General features: G+C 32.9%; 1 protein-coding gene across 7 annotated transcripts in view; it reads left to right on the forward strand.

The window, feature by feature from the left end:
- The window catches only part of LOC118195621 (protein still life, isoform SIF type 1-like), a 749,226-nt gene that overhangs the window by 163,590 nt on the left and 564,424 nt on the right, over positions 1 to 21,212 (forward strand). The window contains exon 1 of one of the 7 annotated variants that reach the window (XM_085813742.1): positions 9,254 to 10,199. The exons of the other annotated variants lie outside the window; for them this stretch is intronic. The gene's annotated coding sequence lies outside the window, so the exon portion shown is untranslated. Of the gene's footprint in view, positions 1 to 9,253; positions 10,200 to 21,212 lie in introns of those variants that run through there. 7 annotated transcript variants of the gene reach the window in all.

Here is a 21,212-nt window from a genome sequence, read left to right on the forward strand (position 1 = left end):
TATTGAACACTGGTGCAAGCAATGGCGCATCTCCACCAACGCTCAAAAATCACAACTTCTGTTAATTAACAAAAAACGCATAATGACTCCTGCTAGAAGAAAACTTAAAATTTTCAATATTACTGTACCTGAAGTTAAAAAAACTACTTACCTCGGTGTAGTGATGAATAAGCAATTCAAATGAAAAGACCATATTATTAAAGTCAGAAGCAAAGCTCACACAGTAATGAACAATCTTGCACCCGTACTGGGTAAATACTCTAAATTGGATCTTTCCCGTAAAAGACATCTTTATACGGCCATTATTAGACCAACTTTTTCCTATGCATCCCCTGCTTGGGCTACAGTCACAAGACCTTTATAAACTGCAAGTTTTACAAAACAAGTTTATGAGACTTATTACAAATGCACATTTTTATGTGTCAAACGACACTCTTCACAGAGATCTTAAACTGGATACTGTTAAAAAATACCTCCATAAAATGAACAAGAACTTTTTCGACAAAGCCATACAATGCGACCTTTTACGTCATTTTAAAGTTTTTGAATATCTTCCACTGAGAGAGGACAGTTGCATCAGACCTTACGCGGCTCACCTCACCCGTGACGATAATTTCACTACATAGTTCGCTTTCACGGATTTTCCTGTATATAGTGTATATAGTGTATATATGTTATATTATCATTTGCATCTTTTTATGTGTCTTGTATATGTATTATGTAATATGTTACAATATCTGATTTAGATAATAAAACTTTTCTCAGACTTATTCTCATATTTTAACCACTCATCCATCATGAAACAACACTACGAGACACCAACTTGTATTTAGCCTCTCCATGCGCGCAGCTTTCTTGGTTTTCTTTCTTCTTGTGACGCTGGTCACCTCCCTTTTCTCATTTCCGACGCCTTCTCACTCCCCGGCCAGACCGTTCAACGTCTTGTGCCCTACTGGGATACTCAGTCAGAGAGCCGGCAACGTCGCGTGCTCAACAGCGACAGCCCGGCATAAGAGTATCAAAAAAAAAAAAAAAAAAAAAAAAAAAAAAAAAAGGGGCATATAGAAAAATGAAATCTGTTTTAAGAATAAAAATAATTTAGTGTCATTTGGTATGAAACTTTTTAAAGGCAAGTAGTGGATTTATTAAAAAAGTTAAGGCCAGACTAAATTGAAATCATGGGCATGAGTCTGTTAAAAGAAGGGGAAAGAGAAATACGATAAGCTTCTTACGAATCTAGCAGTTACACTTCGTAATTTATTAAAGTGAGTCATGCTAAAAACTTTGATGGTATCAATCATGCTTACGAAACTTAAAAATTGTATTAGAACTGTAGTTTTATTCGAAGGTTGCCGCTTTCATTAAAAATAAATGATTAGCTAACTATTTGCCACAAAACGGAGTACATCATGAAATAATTCTCTTAATTTTTTCTGTTATAGTGAATCTTTTCAGTCTGTAATTTGTAAGAACACTTATTGTTCATTATGTTTGAACTATCGACTGTCTTAGCACCATTCTGCCAACTTATATACAAATTTTAGAATAGTAACATTTAAACCATTCTGTTTCTATACGGTACCATTAATTCGAAAGACAATTCTAAAAAAGTTTCGTGGGATACGTAAAGAATGCATCATGTGTGTAGTCAAGGATGGACGCTAAGTCACATTAAAAGTTTGAGGCAATATTGTTTGTCAGTAGCTACAAACGTTGCTAGATTTGTACCCACTCCCCAATATTTTCAAAATCTGGTTGATACGTTTTAGGTAGGTGAAAAGCAGAATACGCGAACCAAGAATTCTTCACAAGGTAGATCGATAACTGAATATAGACTCATAAATTTCAGTAGATTTTATTTCCAATACCTGTCGTAAAAAAAGAAGTAATCATAAAAAAATGTTCCTATCCGATGTTTTGATAGAAGAGCACATTCTCGCTATGTATGGATGTATCTAGAATTGCATTTACGATGGCGAATTTAAGAACCTATGGGTATGCTACAGATGCTTTGCTTGTGGTAAGTAATGATAGTGAAAAAGAGGAATGTGGCTATAATTTTTTTTTGGGGGGGGGTTTCAACAGTTTCTAAAATAAATTATTTTGCAATTGAGATATGTACTGTTGATCCAAACATATCTTTCATATCTCCAACAAATTGCTTGAAGCAAATTTTAGTTAATTTTAATTATGTTTAATAGTAATTTAAACTTAAAACAAAATTCCCACACGTATAGAGGGTAACACACTAAAACCACTAATTTGCGTATTCGCCTTCCCCTCCTTTCTCCTAAACACCGCTTTTAAACTTTTGGAATATAGCTGGCTTCGAAAACAATCGAGTTTTGATTCCTACTCCTACATAATAATTGCTGCATTTTTATCTAATGTAATATTCATCTTTCTCTTTTATAATGATAAAAATCGAAAAATAGGTGGGGGGAATATAACAAAAAATGCAGACTGAAAATAGCAAAAAATGAAGATTCGTAGTTTTGGTAGAGTGCAAAAGATATGCATGTATCTTATATTAAATTTACACATATGAATATAAAATTTTGAAATTGTGTTCTTTTGGTATATCACACACATATTTATATAACTGCAAAGCCCGGCAGTCAGGCGAAATGATCGCTGTTCTAGATATTATAAATTGTAATTAAAATGGTTTGTGCAAAGGTGTCTGCTAATTCAAACTGAATTACCCAGGGCAGGCGACGAGAACGCCCCTTTGCTTTTTTCAATTTGCGTCTTAAATTGCAATTTGCGTCTAGAAAATTTAAGCTATTTTTTGCTTTGCCAATTTGCGTTCAGTTGTAAACCATTTCAAAAGCAGATGATTGCTAATGCAAACAAATGTTCACGTTCCACCTGATACGCTCAATCTGCGTTCAGTTGTAAACCATTTCAAAAACAGATGATTGCTAATGCAAACAAATGTTCACGTTCCCCCTGACACGCTCAATTTGCGTTCAGCTGAAAATTTAGTTTAAAATACAATTACGGAATAAAATCGGGCAAAATTTTAAACTCTTTACGCGAAAGATATTTAGCATAGGAGTTTGGGTAAATCTACCTGATGACATGTACTAAGCACAACTCGTTTGTTGGTTTCGTCTCCTTTAATTTATCAACTTTTGCAAGTTTCTAGGTAATTCATATGTAAATATAGTTAAATGCATAATAAGCAACAATTGTATGAATTAAAAATATTTAAATGTTCTTAAATACCATTATATTATTTTATATTCGATGTTGGTCGTTGAGAAGTGAGCTAACTAGTTACATTCACAAGATTTACTAATTCACTGTCGTCATTTATCACCGCTAATAATTCTAAATACAGGAAAGCTAATAATAGTTGAGAAAAAATAGTAATGAAGCACTCAAATGTCTTCATTTTAAGTTATCTTGTATATAAGCCAAATTACAAACTGAGTTTTTAAAAATTCAATTACTATCCTTCATCGTTCAAAAATTTAATCATTATTACTTTTCGAAAACCAAGATAAAATCGCACATTTTCTCAGAGTTTCATGCCACTTATTTACTATCGTAATAAAAAATTGTTGAAAAAACTAACATGAATGTCAATCTCATTTACACTGTACATCATTTTATCTATTGGAAAGCTCGAATTACAAAGCAAAGATAATATAGTTTAACGGTTGGCTAAGAATAATTCACATATAATTTTGCAGGAGGCTATAATAAGATACCCGGAAAAGTTTTCTTAGATACTGTTTATCCTACAAAGTTTGGCACAAACGCTTAGTATATTATAAAGACATTAGGTTATTTCGAAACAGGCGAGATGAAAAATGAGCAGTGCCCTCGCCGGGACTCGAACCATGGACCTGTCAAATACGCGTCGAGTGTGCTGACCACTACACATGAAGGCATGCTAAGAAGGCGAGAGAAATACCTTATATACTTCCCCTTTTAAAGGGCGACTGGGGTTTAGGGGACCCAATCCCCAAATTCTCTTGGTGAAGAATCATCATTCTCTATCTTTTAGTTCGGGCGTCACTGTAGAAACATTAGTTTATTTCGAAGCAAGGAGAAATGAAAAATGAGCAATGCCCTCGCCGGGACTCGAACCACGGACCTCTCGAATACGTGGCGAGTGTGCTGACCACTACAGCACGAAGGCATGCTAAGAAGGCGGGAGAAATGCCTTACAATATAAACGAAGCAAATTAACTTTTCCTGAATTCACCATTAAACTAACCACATCTTATTTATCTTATAGGCATCTGGAAATTATTTTACCAAAAATACGAATCTGCGGTTTAATTCTTTAAGATTCTGCCCTTACTCCATATTTATTCAATATATCCTTTATAGGTGTTGGTGTATTTAATTACGGCAAAGCACACTAGGGCTATCTGCCTAAGGGGAGGAATGCCTTTCGTGGAGGACTTTCTAAGGGAAACTGGCTCGTATACACGTTGCACATGGGGAAAACCACGAAAACGCCCATGCAGCCAGCCCGTTCGCGGGATTCGAACCTCGGACCGAACTACCAGTGTTCAGCGTCTTTACCGCTCGGCCGCTGGTGGGCTATATCCTTTATAAAACAAAAACTTTATTAGCTTTGTTTACTGGTAATATAATTATCCTTACTCGAGTTACAAATGTAAATGCTATTCAAATACATTTGCAGAATTATATGGATGCTCCTTTAGATTATTTACTGGTTGAAGAATTGCAATAAAAATCCAGAAATCGACATCCAGAAATCCAGACATCGTTAAATTGCATTCGATAGCCGTCAAAATGGATAACGTTTTGTGCTTAATTGGAGTAAAATAATTTATTTGTCCTGTTAGTTTTGTTAAATTTCCTATGTAGTAAAATGTCTCGCAATTAAATCATATTAAATTATTTTAATAATCAATTAAAATGACTATATTCAGTTGCTTGTGAAAACACCTTTTCTCCCAGAAGCAGCTTCAGCGCAATTTTATGATTGAACAGTTACGATATAGCAAAAGGCAACATGTGCAAATTTATAACTATTCAGCCGCAAAGCATTTTTTTATTTTCAGTTGATGTTTCTGTGACGTAAGAATTAATAAAACGTATTTTTTGTTACTATTAGCTAATTTTAAGTTACATACTTAATTAAAACGTTAATATTAAGATTTAGTTTTAGATGTTATTGTTAGTTAGTTTAAGATGTTATGGTTTAATTCAACCTACTTAAAGACTGATTTGTTTTAGCTTAATTACTTGAAAATGATGAGATTTAATTCAGTTATTTGATGATGATGAAGTTTAACTGATGATAAATATTCATTCATCATTTTATTCAGGTGCTATGATTATGGTTTATTTCAAAACAGATAACTTATACTAAACTACAAAATGTTCTAGGCTTTTCTTTGATATACATTCGGAAGTGCATTTTTCTTTTCTAAGCAAAAAAATTGCCTTAAATCAATATTTATAAAATTTTATTGAAAGAAAACGAAATCGAATTATTATTCCACCATTTCATGTACCTGACATTTTTATATTCTCTCATTTTAATTTATACGCACAAAGTTAAATTTAGTTTACTGCATTTCCTTAAGAGTTTTTTACGAGGGTTGGAACTTTAAGAGTGGCAATTATTTATTTACAAGGAATACAAAAATGATTCATGTCACCATGTTTTACAGTCCTTCAATATAATCGCCAGCATTGTGTACAACACGTTTCCAACGATGTGGAAGTCTCAGAATACCTGTAGCAGCGCCTGTTTTGTTGATAGTTTGAATGGACCGGTCTACTGCCGCAAGAATCTCAGGAACAGTTTGGATGCGAGTGCCACGAAGTGGTTCATTCATCTTAGGAATTAAGTCATAGTCACAAGGGCTTAGATGTGGGGAGTATGGGGGATGGTAAAGCACTTCCCAGCCCCATCGCTTGAACAAATCAGTCACAGCTTGCGCTGCATGCGGCCGAGCATTGTCATGCAAAATGAGAGGAGCGTTCTGCAGAAAGTGTTGCCATTTTTTTCTCAAAGCTGGTCGGAGATTGTGCTCCAAAAATGAGCAGTAATACTGCGCAGTGACAGTCTGCTGTGGGGGAACGGTATGCGTTAGGATGACACCATCACAGTCGTACAGGAGAATCACCATAACTTTCACATTGCTGGGGTTCTGACGAAATTTCAAACGTCGTGGTGACCCGTGATGACGCCATTCGTTTGATTAGCATTTCAGTTCTGGTTGGTACGATCGGGCCCAAGTCTCATCCAGCGTAATGATACGGCGTAAAAAAGCATCTCCTTCGCATTCATAGCGCTCCAGGTGGGTTCGGGCAGCATCGTATCGTAGCCATTTCTGCATTTCCGTCAATTGATGTGGAACCCATCGTGAAGCAATTTTTCTCATAGACAGGCGTTCCTTCAGAATGTGCAGCACAATCGTGTGCGCTAATCCTGTTTGTCCGGCCAGCTGACGAATCGTTTGGCGGCAATCACTGTCCATTAGTGCAGAAACAGCTTGCACATCTGTATCGCTGACACTCGGACGACCTGGCTGCAGTCCTTCATTGAATGCTTTCACCCATCTTGCTATGGTTCTGTAAGGCAATGCAGATTCCCCGCAAGCCTCTTGAAGCCCTTGATGACACTGTTATCCTGTACGACCTCTGGCACATTCAATTTTTATCCAACATCGTTGTTCTTGTTTTGAAAACATCCTAACAACACTTACTTTAGACCGCGAGCTAATACAAGGATTCGTTCTTCGCGTCACTCCGCATGCGCATGACGTTGGCAGGACGAGTCTTTTTGCTGAGAGGTAAGGTAGGTATGTAGTTCACGTGTGGTATACGTGATATTCTTTGGTTTTGTTGCGTAGCGTTTTTTCAGCTGTGTTACCACTATTAAAGTTCCAACCCTCGTAATATGATAGCATCATCGTTTCCTAGTAAAGCTATTCTAATATGTTAAAAGAAACTATTAATACCTAACAAAAATCAGCATAACCTTGAGAAAATTTGCGGAAATATTATTTTGAAGGTTAGGTAGAACTTCTTCCTCAGCTGCGGGATTACTCATGTTATTCTAATTTAGTTAGTTGCTTTAGTTTTTAATTTAATTTGTTGTTCATTGTTACATGCTGTAATATGTATGAATCAAAAATTTGTTAAAACTGAAACAACAAATTTTCAAATAGAAATAAAAGTTTTGACAAAAAAATGTGTTTTCCTTGGCATTTAAACAAAATTATTTGGCATCAGACGAAAGTAAAAAAAAGTTTTATTAATAATCTTTTAACTATGACGATGAAAATATTATTGCTATCTGTATTCGAAATGACAGGATAAAAATGCTTTTACAGAAGTGATTGCAACGTAATTTGTACCAACTAGATAGTAATATAATTTTTAAGTACTAAATAATGAACTGGTATTTAAAAAGCAACTGAACCAAACTTCAGACTAGGAAACCAGTTTTCGCATTATATAACATTTTCAGAAATTGCAAGTTGATTTTAAAAATCAGATTGTTGCTTCTTAAGCTAAATTAATAAAAAAATTTGTTTTTTCCTCTTTACTTACTGTTAGAAAATTTATTTCGTCATTTAACTTTTTTCTGACTATTCTACATATGACAACGTGCATTTAATCGCATAAAAACTTTAAAATCTTCAAATAATAATGTAATAATAATCTTCAAATAATAATGTAATAATAATCTTCAAATAATAATCTTCAAAAAATATTTCTATCAATTATATGTAAAACACTTTTATTTCCAAAGTTAGATAAACATCTTCGACTTTTTAACTCTTCAGTCACAAAGCATTTCCCCTTTTTTTTTTGCTGTAATGATAATAAAATCAAAATTTAACAGCATAACCCAGTTTGTTTCTAAATCTCAACGTTTCTAGTGGAGGTACGTAATATAGTGTAATAAAAGAGGCTACGAAATGTATTTTTCACAAACTTTAAATTTATTTGTTTAAAACCTCATTTCGATATGCTATAATGTATAAGGTATTCTCAGTTAAAAGAAAAACTAGAAACAAATGTATCTGATACGTCTTGATGATCAGAAGCTATTAGAACTTCATTCATAAATGAAAAAATATGTATTTTTCTTTATGTTATAGACTTCGAAGTAGAATTAGTTTTTTTCAGACTAGAACTTCAGTAATTTCTACGATAGAGACAGTAAAAAAAGTGCAGCTAAATTTTATTAGTCCAAAGGAGCTTTGTTCCTGAAGGACTATTGTTTTCGTTTCGCGATTTTGCGTTGGTTCACTATAAATGTCTGTTTCACTTTTCAAATCGTTGCCACTAAATGTTAGAGTCCTGCATTATATTAAAAAAATTAAATAATGAAAAATCTGCATAAATGTATGTATATTTCTCGTATTGTGATAAAACAACGGTACATAGAACCATCGAATTTTGAATGACGTCATCCTACTGCGAATATGGGCATGAGGAAGCCCAAATTTAAAATTTGGAATTTGTTTTATTATCGATTTCATATTTTGTAAAACTTTAACGAATTTTTGATTAACAAACTCAAGGATTTCAAAGCGAGCAATGGCAACATTGTACAGAAAAAACATTTTTATCTCCAGCCCGCAAAACTCTGTATCGGAAATTCTAAAGATATGCTCAATTTAAAACTATTTTGCGATATTGCTCTTGAACTGAATTTTATAATTTAGGTGCGAAGAACGTGATGTTTAATAAATAACGGTAACAGACAAAATATTTAAAAAACAACGGCCCTTTGGACGTAATTTAAAATCTGAAAGCTTTTAATTTATGTTTCTTGTTTATTTTTTTGTTTCTTCTTGCTTAAATTTGTTTATCTTTAAATCAAAATTTTAAAATGCCAGCTACAGAAATGAACTACATCATTGTTGAAGTTTTTTTGAATATCGAGCATTAAAATTGGTGTTGTATGGTGCAGATCCAAGTTTTGAAGTAATTTCACCTTTGAGCATATCAGTTAATTTTCAAATTTACGGTACAATATTAATTTTTCTGTTATCCTTAAGTCAGATTCATAATTTCGTTTCTTGTTTAAATCTCTATGTCAGTTGGTGATTTCGTAACCTTATTTGGAGTCCAAAAATGGCCGACATCTTAGTTTTTGTTAAACTTACACCGGAAGACTCCACTTGTAGGAACACGTGACTATGTGACGTCACTGTGTCATCGAGCGCTGGAATCGAGACTATCGCAATCAGGTAGCTAGAGTGTTTTCTCTAGTCAAAGCATCTGAGCGTAAAAATGTACACTTCCTTAGACAGGACCAATTATATTTATAATTGCACTATGTGTAACAATTTTATTTTGATTACATCTTTATTGAAATGTAAGTTGATGCATTAGGCATCACAAAAGATTTATTTTTGCATTTGTAAGCATTCATGTACTTATTTGAATGAATTCTGCAAGAATCGTCTGCTTCATGCTGTGACTGTCAAGATAATGCGAAACGGATATTTTGATTGTGTATTTTTGCGTTTTTTTAGTGCTTACGAAATGTTAGGTCTTTTAATGTAAACGGTATTTAAATAACCTTTTCAAACCATTTAGAATTTCATTATACGTTTGAAATGTAATCTGAAATTTTGACAGGAGTATTAAACGAGAAACTTTGATTTTTATGTTTATTTCAACAACCGACAACTTTTGATTAAAAGAAAGAGCTTTGCATCATAGAAAATCGAATTAACTTAGAATTTTGTACTCCAAAAGACACAGAAATATAAAATATAACTATTTCGGTGTTCTGAAATAGATCCTTAAAATATGAGTAATAAACATTTGAATAGAACAGCAAGTGATTTTTCGAATCAATTTATTTCTTTTCTAAAGACTGCGCAGATAGTTGTCCGCGTAAAGTAAGTGCCGTAACAATATATACTTTAAAATGTTGTAGAATGACAAAATTAAATGTATGCATAATATAAGTCATATATTAATATAACGCTAAGCATATTTCGAAGTTTCAACCCAAAGAAGGATTACGAGTTTTCAATCAACTAAGAATATTATGAATTTTAATATTGCATGAAAATTATACATTTTACGGAATTTACGATCGAAGAGTAATTCAAGTGGATACCATTAACTTTTCTGTGTGTTCATGAAAACTATGACCTCGGTAAAAATATTAGGTATTTATTTGTTGGATACAGAATAAAATGCTGCAAACTTGATTGCAATTAGAGGTAAGTGAGGAAACATCTTTCATTTCATTTCTAATAAGTGTGTTTTACAAATTCTGAACGGAACGTTTGAAACCCTTTTGATTACCGTTGGAAAAGATCCAAATTTTATTAAAAAGTAAAGTGCTTATTTGTTTCTTATATATTAAAATTTATATATGCATGTGCATTTTATAATATCAATAATTTGAATATTTTAATGAGAAAGTTTAGGTTAGGTACTAACATTAATCGAAATTAATTTTACGTATCGTAAATACAATGCATTTTTATCATAAATACAATGCAATATATATCGTAAGTACATTGCAAATTTAATGTACAATAAATGTATGTTTTAGAGTATGTAAAATGTTTGATACAATATAAATATTAATCTAGCCTAGTAATATGAATCCTCAAAATTAACTTACTTTTGATAGTTGGTGTACAACTGATGTAAACTATGATATATTTTTAGGCTGACATATGTAATGTGTATCTTTCATCTTTAACTAGGACCGAAAGGGTTACTGGAGAATAATGTCATACTGTAATACTGAACTTGATGTAATTAAATTTCATAGCAACTTAATAGCAACTTCCTGTGCTGCAGAAAGTTTAAAATCAAAACATTCTACGGGGTAGTAGTCTCTAGCCATTTATATACTCTCTTCAAACATAAATGGGCTTAAATCGGCCATTATCCGTAAAAGAACAGAAGCAAAGTCGCAATATGCTCTTAAAACATGAAAGGATTGAATCGGCCATTATTTGGAATAGAACAGATGTAATACCTTTATAATACGTACAGGCATAATTCAATAACATAATATAATAACACTAGTAATTCCCTAATTCTCTATAAATGAATCGAATAAACGCACGTGTGAAAGTCGCTACGAAATGAATGTATCTACATATGTATAAGTCTAGGCGATAATATTAAATGAAATTATATAATAAAATAAATAATATTAAATAAAGATTAAACAAAGTTGGATGAATTATTTTATTGTTGTATTTTACAACATAACTATGCGCAACTTTAAGCAGTAAAGCTAACAAAATACATCACTAATAAAATTCTTCTCTGTAAAACAGAATGTTTGGGTAAAAACATTGTTAAACTTTAGTAAGCATTAATCATCTGAAGGGCGTCCACGCCATACACATTTCTTTTTGTTCGCCTTTTCTAATATGAGCTACGGATAGGAAAATGCAGTACTGAGACAATGTTTCAAAGAACATGATTTTTCGTAATATTATGAACAATAATGCTCAACAGCACACATATACACTCGATATATATGATATATGAACGATATATACGATATATGAACGATGAACCTTTAATGATTAATTAAACATGTTAGAAGTATTTTCAACAAATATCTTTATAAAAATTTAATATTTAGCTTTAAATATATCTGAACAACAAATGTAACCAACAAAAATGCATTGCAAATACCATATTTTAGATTCCAGAGAGATAATAAATATTACTTTGAATTTGTACCCTTTTTTGTAGTATTTATATATACTTTGATAAATTTGTGTATTCAGCCCGCATGCAATTTTAGTTTGAAACTACTGGCGTAGATAACAAAAACTTCCTCAGCGAAGTCACGTGTTGCTGTCACGTTTTGTTAATAAACGTCAAGCAACGGTAGATATTAAAATGATGTTTTTAGAAGTCCTTGAGTATTAATTACATATAAAAAATTACCCCAAAGCGTCTCTTTTGTAGCGACTTTAAAAATCCCTTGTTGCCGACTTGAGTGTTCGTAACATGAGACACTGTTGCCTTTTGTTCAGATAATTTATTTGTGAACCGATTTGTTCATGATGAGAGGCGTTCGTGATGAGAGGTTATACCGCACAGAAATATATAAAGAGAAACCTTGGTTCACAAACTTAATGCTGAATATAGCTCGTCATTCGAAATATTCGTAAACCGAAACAATTTTCTCCATAGGAATTTATATAAAATGAATTAATCCGCTCCCAAATCTCAAATGATTAATTTGAAATGTGGTCTTATACGTAAATTCAAAATGCAGACCAGCGGAATTCATTAAATTTAACGCATACACAATATTAACATATGCAGAATATTTAACACAATACTAAACATATAAAAAATATAAAAACGTCAATTATCAGAACGAGGGAATGTTGACGGCGTGGAAAACCATGAAGAAGCCAAAGGTGCAAAATGTTACTGCTTGAAAGGAAAATCCTATTCTGTGAAAACATCAGGTGATAGCTGTCATTCTGGGGCGTTTTCATTTTCTTTTTTCTTACCACCAGGCGCCTTCATTTGAAAATCGCTGAGCCTTTATCTGACTGAAACTTTGTCCACTGTGATTTGTTTCTGCTTATATTTTAAAAGTGTTCTCAAAGCAAAACATAACGTTAGCTTTGCTAATGTTCCGCAAATCCTTGCTCTTCATCCCATTTTGACAAATTTCTCATTATCAGGAACATCTTCTCTTCCGTTTTCTTCTGAAGACATTGCTGTTGAAACATTGAAAATGTTTTCCTGAACCGATTTGTCTATGAGCCAAAGCTTCTGGGAACCAAGATTACACTGCATTTTATCTTTCTGATATATACAAAATAATAGGCAAAGGCATTTATTTGTTACAAAAGGAGGGGCTTATGAAAGCAAAGATGCCCGAGAGAGGATCAGTAAGTAGTTCCTTTTCAAAAGCAAAACGATGACCGTAATCGACCTATCTGTTATGCAGTTTTCAAAACGAAACTTTATGCTCTCTGAAAGAATATCCAGGGATTAATTTGCAAAGTTTCCATTCTTATACATACCTTTATTTATCCAAGGAAGATTCTTAGAAAGAGCTTATGTCTTATTAGACATCTTTTGTCAGGGGCATAGATTTGACTATACATTCCAGCCTCAGTTTGTTCTAACTTGCACGGTTTTCATCAACTAGTTTGGAGCGGGATGTGCTATCTATTATGACATATTCCATAACAGTGATATGTTAAATAGAATTAATTTGATAGAATTTTTATAATATGGACTTTGGCAAACTATGAGATTGCAACAAAATGAATGCAAATACGAACTCTATATAATTATATGCTATATGTAAAAGGAATTCCTTGCAAGAAATGTAAGCATCACAGAACTGACTGAAACAACTGTAGAATTATAGTTGTGTACAAAATACTGAATCAAACAAACATGTGAACAACCATATTCCATATGATTTAAAAATATGCAAAAAATTTGTAACTACCATGAAAAATCAGTTGTATCCACACGTTGAAGTAATATTCATGTACCACCATGCATAATGTAACTTTTCATAGACGTAAATGTATTTACGAAACACTCGGGACATGCGGACGAGCTCCTAATGCACTGCTGGCAGTGGTAGGGCCCGCGGTGTAGCGTGAGACGGGCATCTTGTGTTCCAAGCTAGGCTATTCGGGAAAGTTAGTAGGAAGGGACAACACCTGGATCACCTGTTAGTAAATATCTGGTGTCTCTCCTACTTTTACCTCTACCTATACCTATTATGAATATATCCCATAAGTTCCATCACTAAATCTCGACACTTCGCTGACGAACGCAAAAAGACATAAACTGTGGAATAAACTTTGGAGCAAAGTCTGTCTTTAACATTTAGGACAAGGACACTATCGTATGGGGTAGCAGGATGCATGTATTAGGGTAATAATTTGCAGCCTGCCTTCTTTGTGCTTCCTGTACACTGTCTAGATATTGAAGCTCAAGAAGCAAATGAGGGCTTTGCATATAGGTTCGTGGTTCTTAATTTTGCTCTGCAGCAAGAAATGAAACAGTATAATGGTCTTCTTGATTTGTAGTACGTAGCTTGGAATTTATCATCTCCGCTTTCTGGATATTGCTCCGATTTCCTGAACTAATTTCCAGTTCGAACACAGTTTTCTTCGAAATATTTACGTATCTAGCTTTGTTATAATTTGATATTGGCATGTTTTAATTATCACTCACATTAGTAAATAAGTATTGTAAATGATTGTGGGGAATTATTGGAAGATATAATTCATATTTAAATAATTCTATCTGTTACTAATGAGAGTAAGTAGATTGTTTACCCTGCGGCTTTTGAAGTAATACCTTAATTTTTAATTTCAGTGAGAGATGAAAATGATTTTAGTTAATATTTAAAATCAGGACTGACCACTTCTGTCTTCAAAAATATTTAGCTCCATCTTATATTCTTTAACAAAGTATTTTTTACTTTTTTTATTTTTGAGGTTTAAGCATGTTCCTGCCAATGTTCCAATTAAAAAAATTTCTGAAAATTTTTTTATTAATTACTAGTACAAGTTTTCTTAATAACAGATTATTTCAATTATTATTAAGCGGGATTCATTTTTAAAATAATACTTTCAAAGAAAATATTTATTAATATATTAAAAAATTATGCAACCGTTACACTATTTTTTATCATTTGTTTCAAACAGATGTTTTGGAGAATTTTTTATTTAATTTTAAAATATCCGGACTGAGAAACCATAGAATTAAAAAATAATTAGTGCAGCTCTAGCGTTTCTGAGCAATGATAAAATCCTGATTAATATGTATCAGAGGTACGTCAAAATAGCTATTTAGTACATTTTTAAAAATCTTATAATAACTATTTGTTTTCCTTAACTATATGGTGATAGTAGCAAAGGAGCGGAAAAACGAATTAATTCTAACTGAATCTTAGTTACAAACAGCTAATTTTGCAGATCAGTGAAAATTTCTATAAATCTGTGAATCATGTCAGTTTGATTTAATAATATAACTTACGATTTCAGTTTAACTCTATTCATCAAGTTTGCCTCAGATATTATATTTAAGTATTTAAAAATTTAACATAAAGACGTGTAAGCCAGTTCCATTTAAAAAAACTCCGGATCACGTGCGAAATATATTCCCAGGAACGTTCGTGATTCAGATTCGTTGAGAACTCAGATTCCTGATGAAAAGCATATGCATAGTAACAGTAAACAATAACAATATGATTGACAAATAATTTTCAAATGCTGGAAATATTATAATAAATGCTATTAGTAATACTATGCACGTTGTTATTATTACTAATCTTCTAAGTATGAGCCTAAGGTAGCCTCTAATTAGTCAAGGTGTGGAACACTTAGGGCGTAATACGAGATTGTTGAGCTACGTTACATTTTTGACGAAGAGCACTCTGATGGACGCTTTAAAGGTCTCCTATGGTACTTCCTCTTACATCAGCCTCTCCAAAGGACTCAGATGATATTTTAAGTAAACTTTTGCCACTGAGATTTCTAAGGGATTCGAACCCGCGCCCAAAAATATGGCAGCCGGCACCACTAATCTGCATACCCATCAGGGGGATAATGCCGTACATAATAATAATGAATTATAAGTTTTGTGTCCCTTTTTATTTCAAACTAGTGGAACATGAAAATAGATTTAATCAAAAGGTTTAGATAGGAGATGGGTGTATTCTGGAGGTAGAGTAGTAATTTAAAACTAATCTAATGAAAGCGTTGGTAACTCGAAAAAGCATTTTGAAGATATCTTATGGGGTTTGCATCCGTATGTCTGCCAACCATTTGAAAAATGAGACATTTCGTAAAGTGATTAACAGAGATGATCGGATTTTTCACTTTGAAATGAATGAAATGTCAGTAACCATCGGAACGTCGTCTGTATCTAAAACAATGCTAAGCACGAATAAATGAATTAAAACGAAATAATCGGCCCTCCAGCTTTTATTACTTCCATTATTATTTAATTATGGGTCCTGGTTACACAACGGGTTGTATGTAACCAGGACGGGACTGCCTGTATATATTAAAAACAGGGTGAGACATGTCATGTATTTGAGTGCATTCGTTAAAATAATTCAGCCTATCATTTTGTGTCGGAAAATGCGCCTATTATAAAACAAATCAGCGTAAATTCATGTAATGCTCATCGTTTAGTGAATAAAGAAGAATTTTAGATTCAAATAAGTAAAATGCATAAATTTACTAATCATATAAACACATTTAGTTCTCGTTTCAAATTTCATGTTAAGGTTCTAATGTTCATGAAAATTTAAAATTCACTTTGGATTTTATTAATTTCTTTCAAATATAGTTCATGTGGTTGATTCCAATATTTATCGTTTAAGATGTATTTATGCCTTCAGAGCTGCAACCATAATTTAAAATTTCTTTTTCAAAAGAAAAGGGATTTCTCCATGGAAACTAATCTATGGATATTATTAAACTAGAAAGCCCGGCGGCCATACGAAATGAGCGCTGATCTAGATATTATGAATTGTAATTAAAAGAATTTGTGCAAAGGTGTCTGCTAATTTAAACTGAATTACCCAGGGCAGGCGGGAGGACGCCCCTTTGCTTAGGTGATTTAAATAATAAAATGTTAATTCACATGCCAAAGAATTCTTTGTACACAACATTTCTTGTGTAGATCTTTCCATCATTTTGAAGCTCGCCTTGCAGAGGACCATCCATTATTTTTAATTTTACGTCCTTACTTTCACGAACTCTTGAACAGGCAACATAAAGTTGACCGTGTCCAAATGCAGGCTCAGGTAAAAAAATGCCAGCACGCTTAAGCGTTGACCCTGAGACTTATTGATGGTCATAGCAAAGGCAAGTTTTACAGGAAATTGTCTTGGTCTCAATTGAAACGGCAACCCTGTGCCGTGGTAGCTTCACCTCATTGGCTAGTACAGTTACGCAAGCAACCAATAAACTATCGGCGACAAACAGACACTTAAGCCGCATATATATATGGGATGAAGTAACATCATCTTCTCCGAAACGGGTGGCTCCCGCGTTTAGCGAAGCTCACCGTTGGATTCCGCAGGTCCGTGGCACGCTATTTTGACCCTTCATGTCTTCTTGGGACTTAGCCGAGATATTAATTAAAAACTAATTTTCCCCTACGTTTTCCTTACATTTTCCACTTTCTTTCTTGGGTTTTCCCTATTAGAGGGATTCGGCTACGTGCAAATTTCTTTTTTCTCGAATATCTACAGAACGGCGCCGAGTTGAAATTCGAGACGCTTATCCTCGGATTCCAAAAACTTCTCCGAATCCATCGATACCGTTCTCATCTTCGTACGACTTTAATCGGCCGAGATATTAATTAAAAACTGAAGAAACGTTAATTTCCGCGCTCATTTTTCCGAGTGGCAACAATAAACTATCGGTGACACACATTTTAGCCGCTTATATATATATATAAAGATGTAACAGGGAAACATAAAGTGCTACCAATGCATATTTTGTAGCATGTGAAATATAATTTAAGTTCTTGTGTATAGCTTCTTACTATTTATGTCATATATATTTTAAGTTTTAGTTAATTTGAGTGTTTTCGGCAACTAGACTTAGAGAAGAGTATAGCGGCTATTCGCTATTCTTCTAACAACTACAGAAACAAAGTCCAAAGAAGAGTTTAAAGTATCCTTTTATTCAACTCAAAGAATAAAAACAGTCGCCCCTCTTTCGGGCTTACAGGAAAGCCTCCAATTAAGCTTAATTTAAGATTAGAAACTAACTAAATTCTATCTAACTAAGTGGAAGTTGTTTAGGAACAGCTAACAGAGTTGGCCCTTATTTAAACCGCACCGCGGAATACTAACAGGCACACAAGACTACGGCCGAATGTAGTAGGATAGGCTTAAAGCAACGACGTGTCCAGAAGGCTGAACACGCTTTACTGAGAACTTCTGAGCTCTTCCACGTAAGTGACTGAAACTTACCATTAAGTTGAGTCTACCTCATTTACATAAAACGCGATACAGAAAACTGATTCTGGCAGGGAATTATAGGTGTAAACAAGAAAGGAAAGGAAAGGATTTCAAAATTAAAAATAACTATGAAGAAATTAAAATAAACTCCTACAAGTCATTTATTATCATTTCTACCTTGACCTTTCATTAATGAATTGAAAGATACGCATTTAGTTCAACAATCAGTGTTCTACAATTGATCAAGTATAATCATCAGAAAGTGTAACCATCTCCACTGTAATTATCAGAACGTGTACTGTTTGTATAAAGCTCTTTAACATTTCTGGAAGCGTGGTTCTTAATGCTATATCTTAGCTTTTGTCGAAAGAATGTATTTATAATTATGGAATTTAGGAACCGAAAATTGCAAAAATTTAAGAGATCTGTTCTTTGTGATCCCCAGAAAATGTGAGATTCCTGTAACATTTTCGTGGTCAGGCATTGTTATGGATCTAAACTCCCATATGTTCATACTAATAATGCTGCTACTTTTCTTTTGTAGACTTAATGTAATTTAATACTGCCAGATAAATAAATTCAGGAAACATAATTTAATTTCGTGAATATTTTAGGATGTTTTTCGCTCTAAAACAAAACAGTGAAATTTAAAAATGCTTATTTAATGGGATTTTTTCAATTATAAGGTTTAATTAAAACCTTATATTTGTACTATTGAAATTTTCGTATGCAATGAACCAACATAAAATTTAGAAAAAAAATGCTGGTGAATATAATTATAATAATAAAGAAATAACAGGTAAACTAAGGATTCAGAGTAAAAACTGAAACTAAAAAATAGTATTTTGTTCCAATGTCCAAACTTCTTTTTTTTTTCTGAAGTTTATTGCTTAGAACACACGACTCAAATATTATAGATTATGGTTTATATTATATATATATTGGCTTAAATTTAACAGATTACGGATTTTTATAGGTTAGATAACAAAGTATTTACAAAAATAAATACTATAATTTTATTAATAGAAAAATATGTACTTGTTCAATGGCTTTATCAGTTCAAACAAATAAAAGCATTTTTATAGAGTTGCAGAAAAACTTTACATAGATAAATTTCAAATAAAATATTTCTCTTTTTAATTTGTTTAACAGTGAATTTTTAGTTTGCTTTGTTAAAGCAAGATAGTTAGAGATACTAAACAGTCAAATATTGTTCTAATGCATGAATTAGAAATAACATGCTTTTCGATCTAAAATAATATGTGATTTTCGCCGCTTTCTACACATTTTCTTCGTAGTTTTATATTATGTAATAAACATTAAAATTTTGTCGTTTACCTAAAGTTATGGCTTTTCAATGTACAAAAAGTTGTACAAAAGTTTCAAATTGTACAAAAAGATCCTTGACCTCAGGTTATCTTTGATACGTTTCAAGAGTTGTACCCTTTCACATCTTTACAGACATAATCAACATGGTGCTTGTATTTTATGGGCTTGCTATTCAATGATACAAGTGAGATGACATTTTGATTGTTGTTTACTCGGGGGGGGGGAAACTTGATTTCCCTGTTCTGAGGATCAAATTTAGAGTTTGACACTCGGCTCTCAAACTATCTGAAACCTAAATACTAGTCGTCGACTACTGTTATTTTAGAGATGTTCCATCAACACAATCGACATTTCTTCGGCTGTTTCAGTTGGTGCTACTACAAAACTGGAAGCTTAAGAGAGTTGAAGGATAGTAACAGAACTAATACCTTACGAGCCAGAGGGTAAAAATTACGTACAAATTTCACACCGATCGACTTTCTGTCTTCCCCTTTCATCTTGCGGGCATTTCTATTCTTCAAAGAGAAGAGAAAAACAAAACAAGAGTGGTGCTGCTGAAACAGCTCGGGTGTCTTCTTATTGATTATTCCAGTGACGAAACGGAGCTGTGGCGAAACAAGAAAATGAAATGGACTCTCTCCGTTACACTCGGTCACAACCAATACTTCCAGTAATGGCGACACCATTCTCTCTCACACACACTCCGAGACGATACAACTCCGCTTCAAACAATACGATTCATTAGCAATAACAAGTACTCCAAAGGGATCCACACGACACTTTTTTTTTCTTTCTTTTCTGATGTTCTTCCTTCGTTTTTTCTCTTGTCGAAATCACCGGAGGATAGTGGGGAACAGAGGGAAAGGCGTTAATTTAAGGAAATTTATCCTCCAAGATCCCTTCGATTGATCTGTCATTTTGGTGTGATGTCCGCGAGCAAAGAACTGGAATAAAAAGCAAATTTTTATGGAATGTTGCACTTCTTGTGCTTTAAATAGAGAGTGTTAAAAGTTATTCTCTGTCTGACAAGAAGTTTGGACTTCTTAAGTCGCATATTTTAAGAGACTAATTTAGAGACTGCATTTTATTCGCGTTTAGATGTATTTAAAATTTTAAAGAAATAATTGTTTTTGAAAAAAAAAAGCAAACTAAATTTTCATTGGATCTTTTAGTTTATTTTAGCATGTGGCAGCATTTCTCAGGAAGTAGTTTCGCTTCGGGTTTTTTATGCGATATATTTATAGTGTTTATTTGTTTGTTCAGTTTTCCAGCAAATTAATTTGCCTTTTCTTATTTAGGTCGCTAAATATTTATTTCAAAATGTATCTATTCTCAGACTATATAAACTGTGATTATGTATTTTGTCAATTGCATATAAGTTGAATGATGAAAGCAAACGGGTTTTGTTCTTTTTTTTGATGCAACTCTGTTCTAGTGAAATATATCTGAAAGTGCTGCAGTTTTGTATATTACATCATAATGCTCTTTATAAGCTTTTATTATTTATTAATGCATTACAGATGTTTATTTTTGCAATGTTTTCTATTTATTGTTGTAATTTATTTGGTGTTTTATACTGTATATGTAGTCTTTCTCTTTGAAAATATTTTGAATGCCACATTTCTGTTAAGAACTTAAAATGATGCAGCGGTTTGCATATTATTTACAATCTTGAAAATAAAAAAATCAGCTTAGATGCATGAAAAAGTATCAGTTTATTTCTTACTTTACAAACATTAAATGCGTAACGGAAGAAATATTCAAATGACGAAGTGTAAAAGCAATTATCAATATTTTTAGGAAGAAAGAATCATGAATGAAATGTTACTGTTTGCTGAGCTGACGTAGTTCAGTTGTCATGTATCATGTATTTTCCATAAGTTTTTGTTTAATCGATTTGCTTTTGTAGAAGTTTTGCTTTTGAAATTGTTGTCTTCTTTACATGTCT

This window comes from Stegodyphus dumicola, chromosome 3, assembly GCF_044657685.1.
Source record: "Stegodyphus dumicola isolate Sdum_Otavi_A_Nest chromosome 3, ASM4465768v1".
Classification (NCBI taxonomy): domain Eukaryota; kingdom Metazoa; phylum Arthropoda; class Arachnida; order Araneae; family Eresidae; genus Stegodyphus; species Stegodyphus dumicola.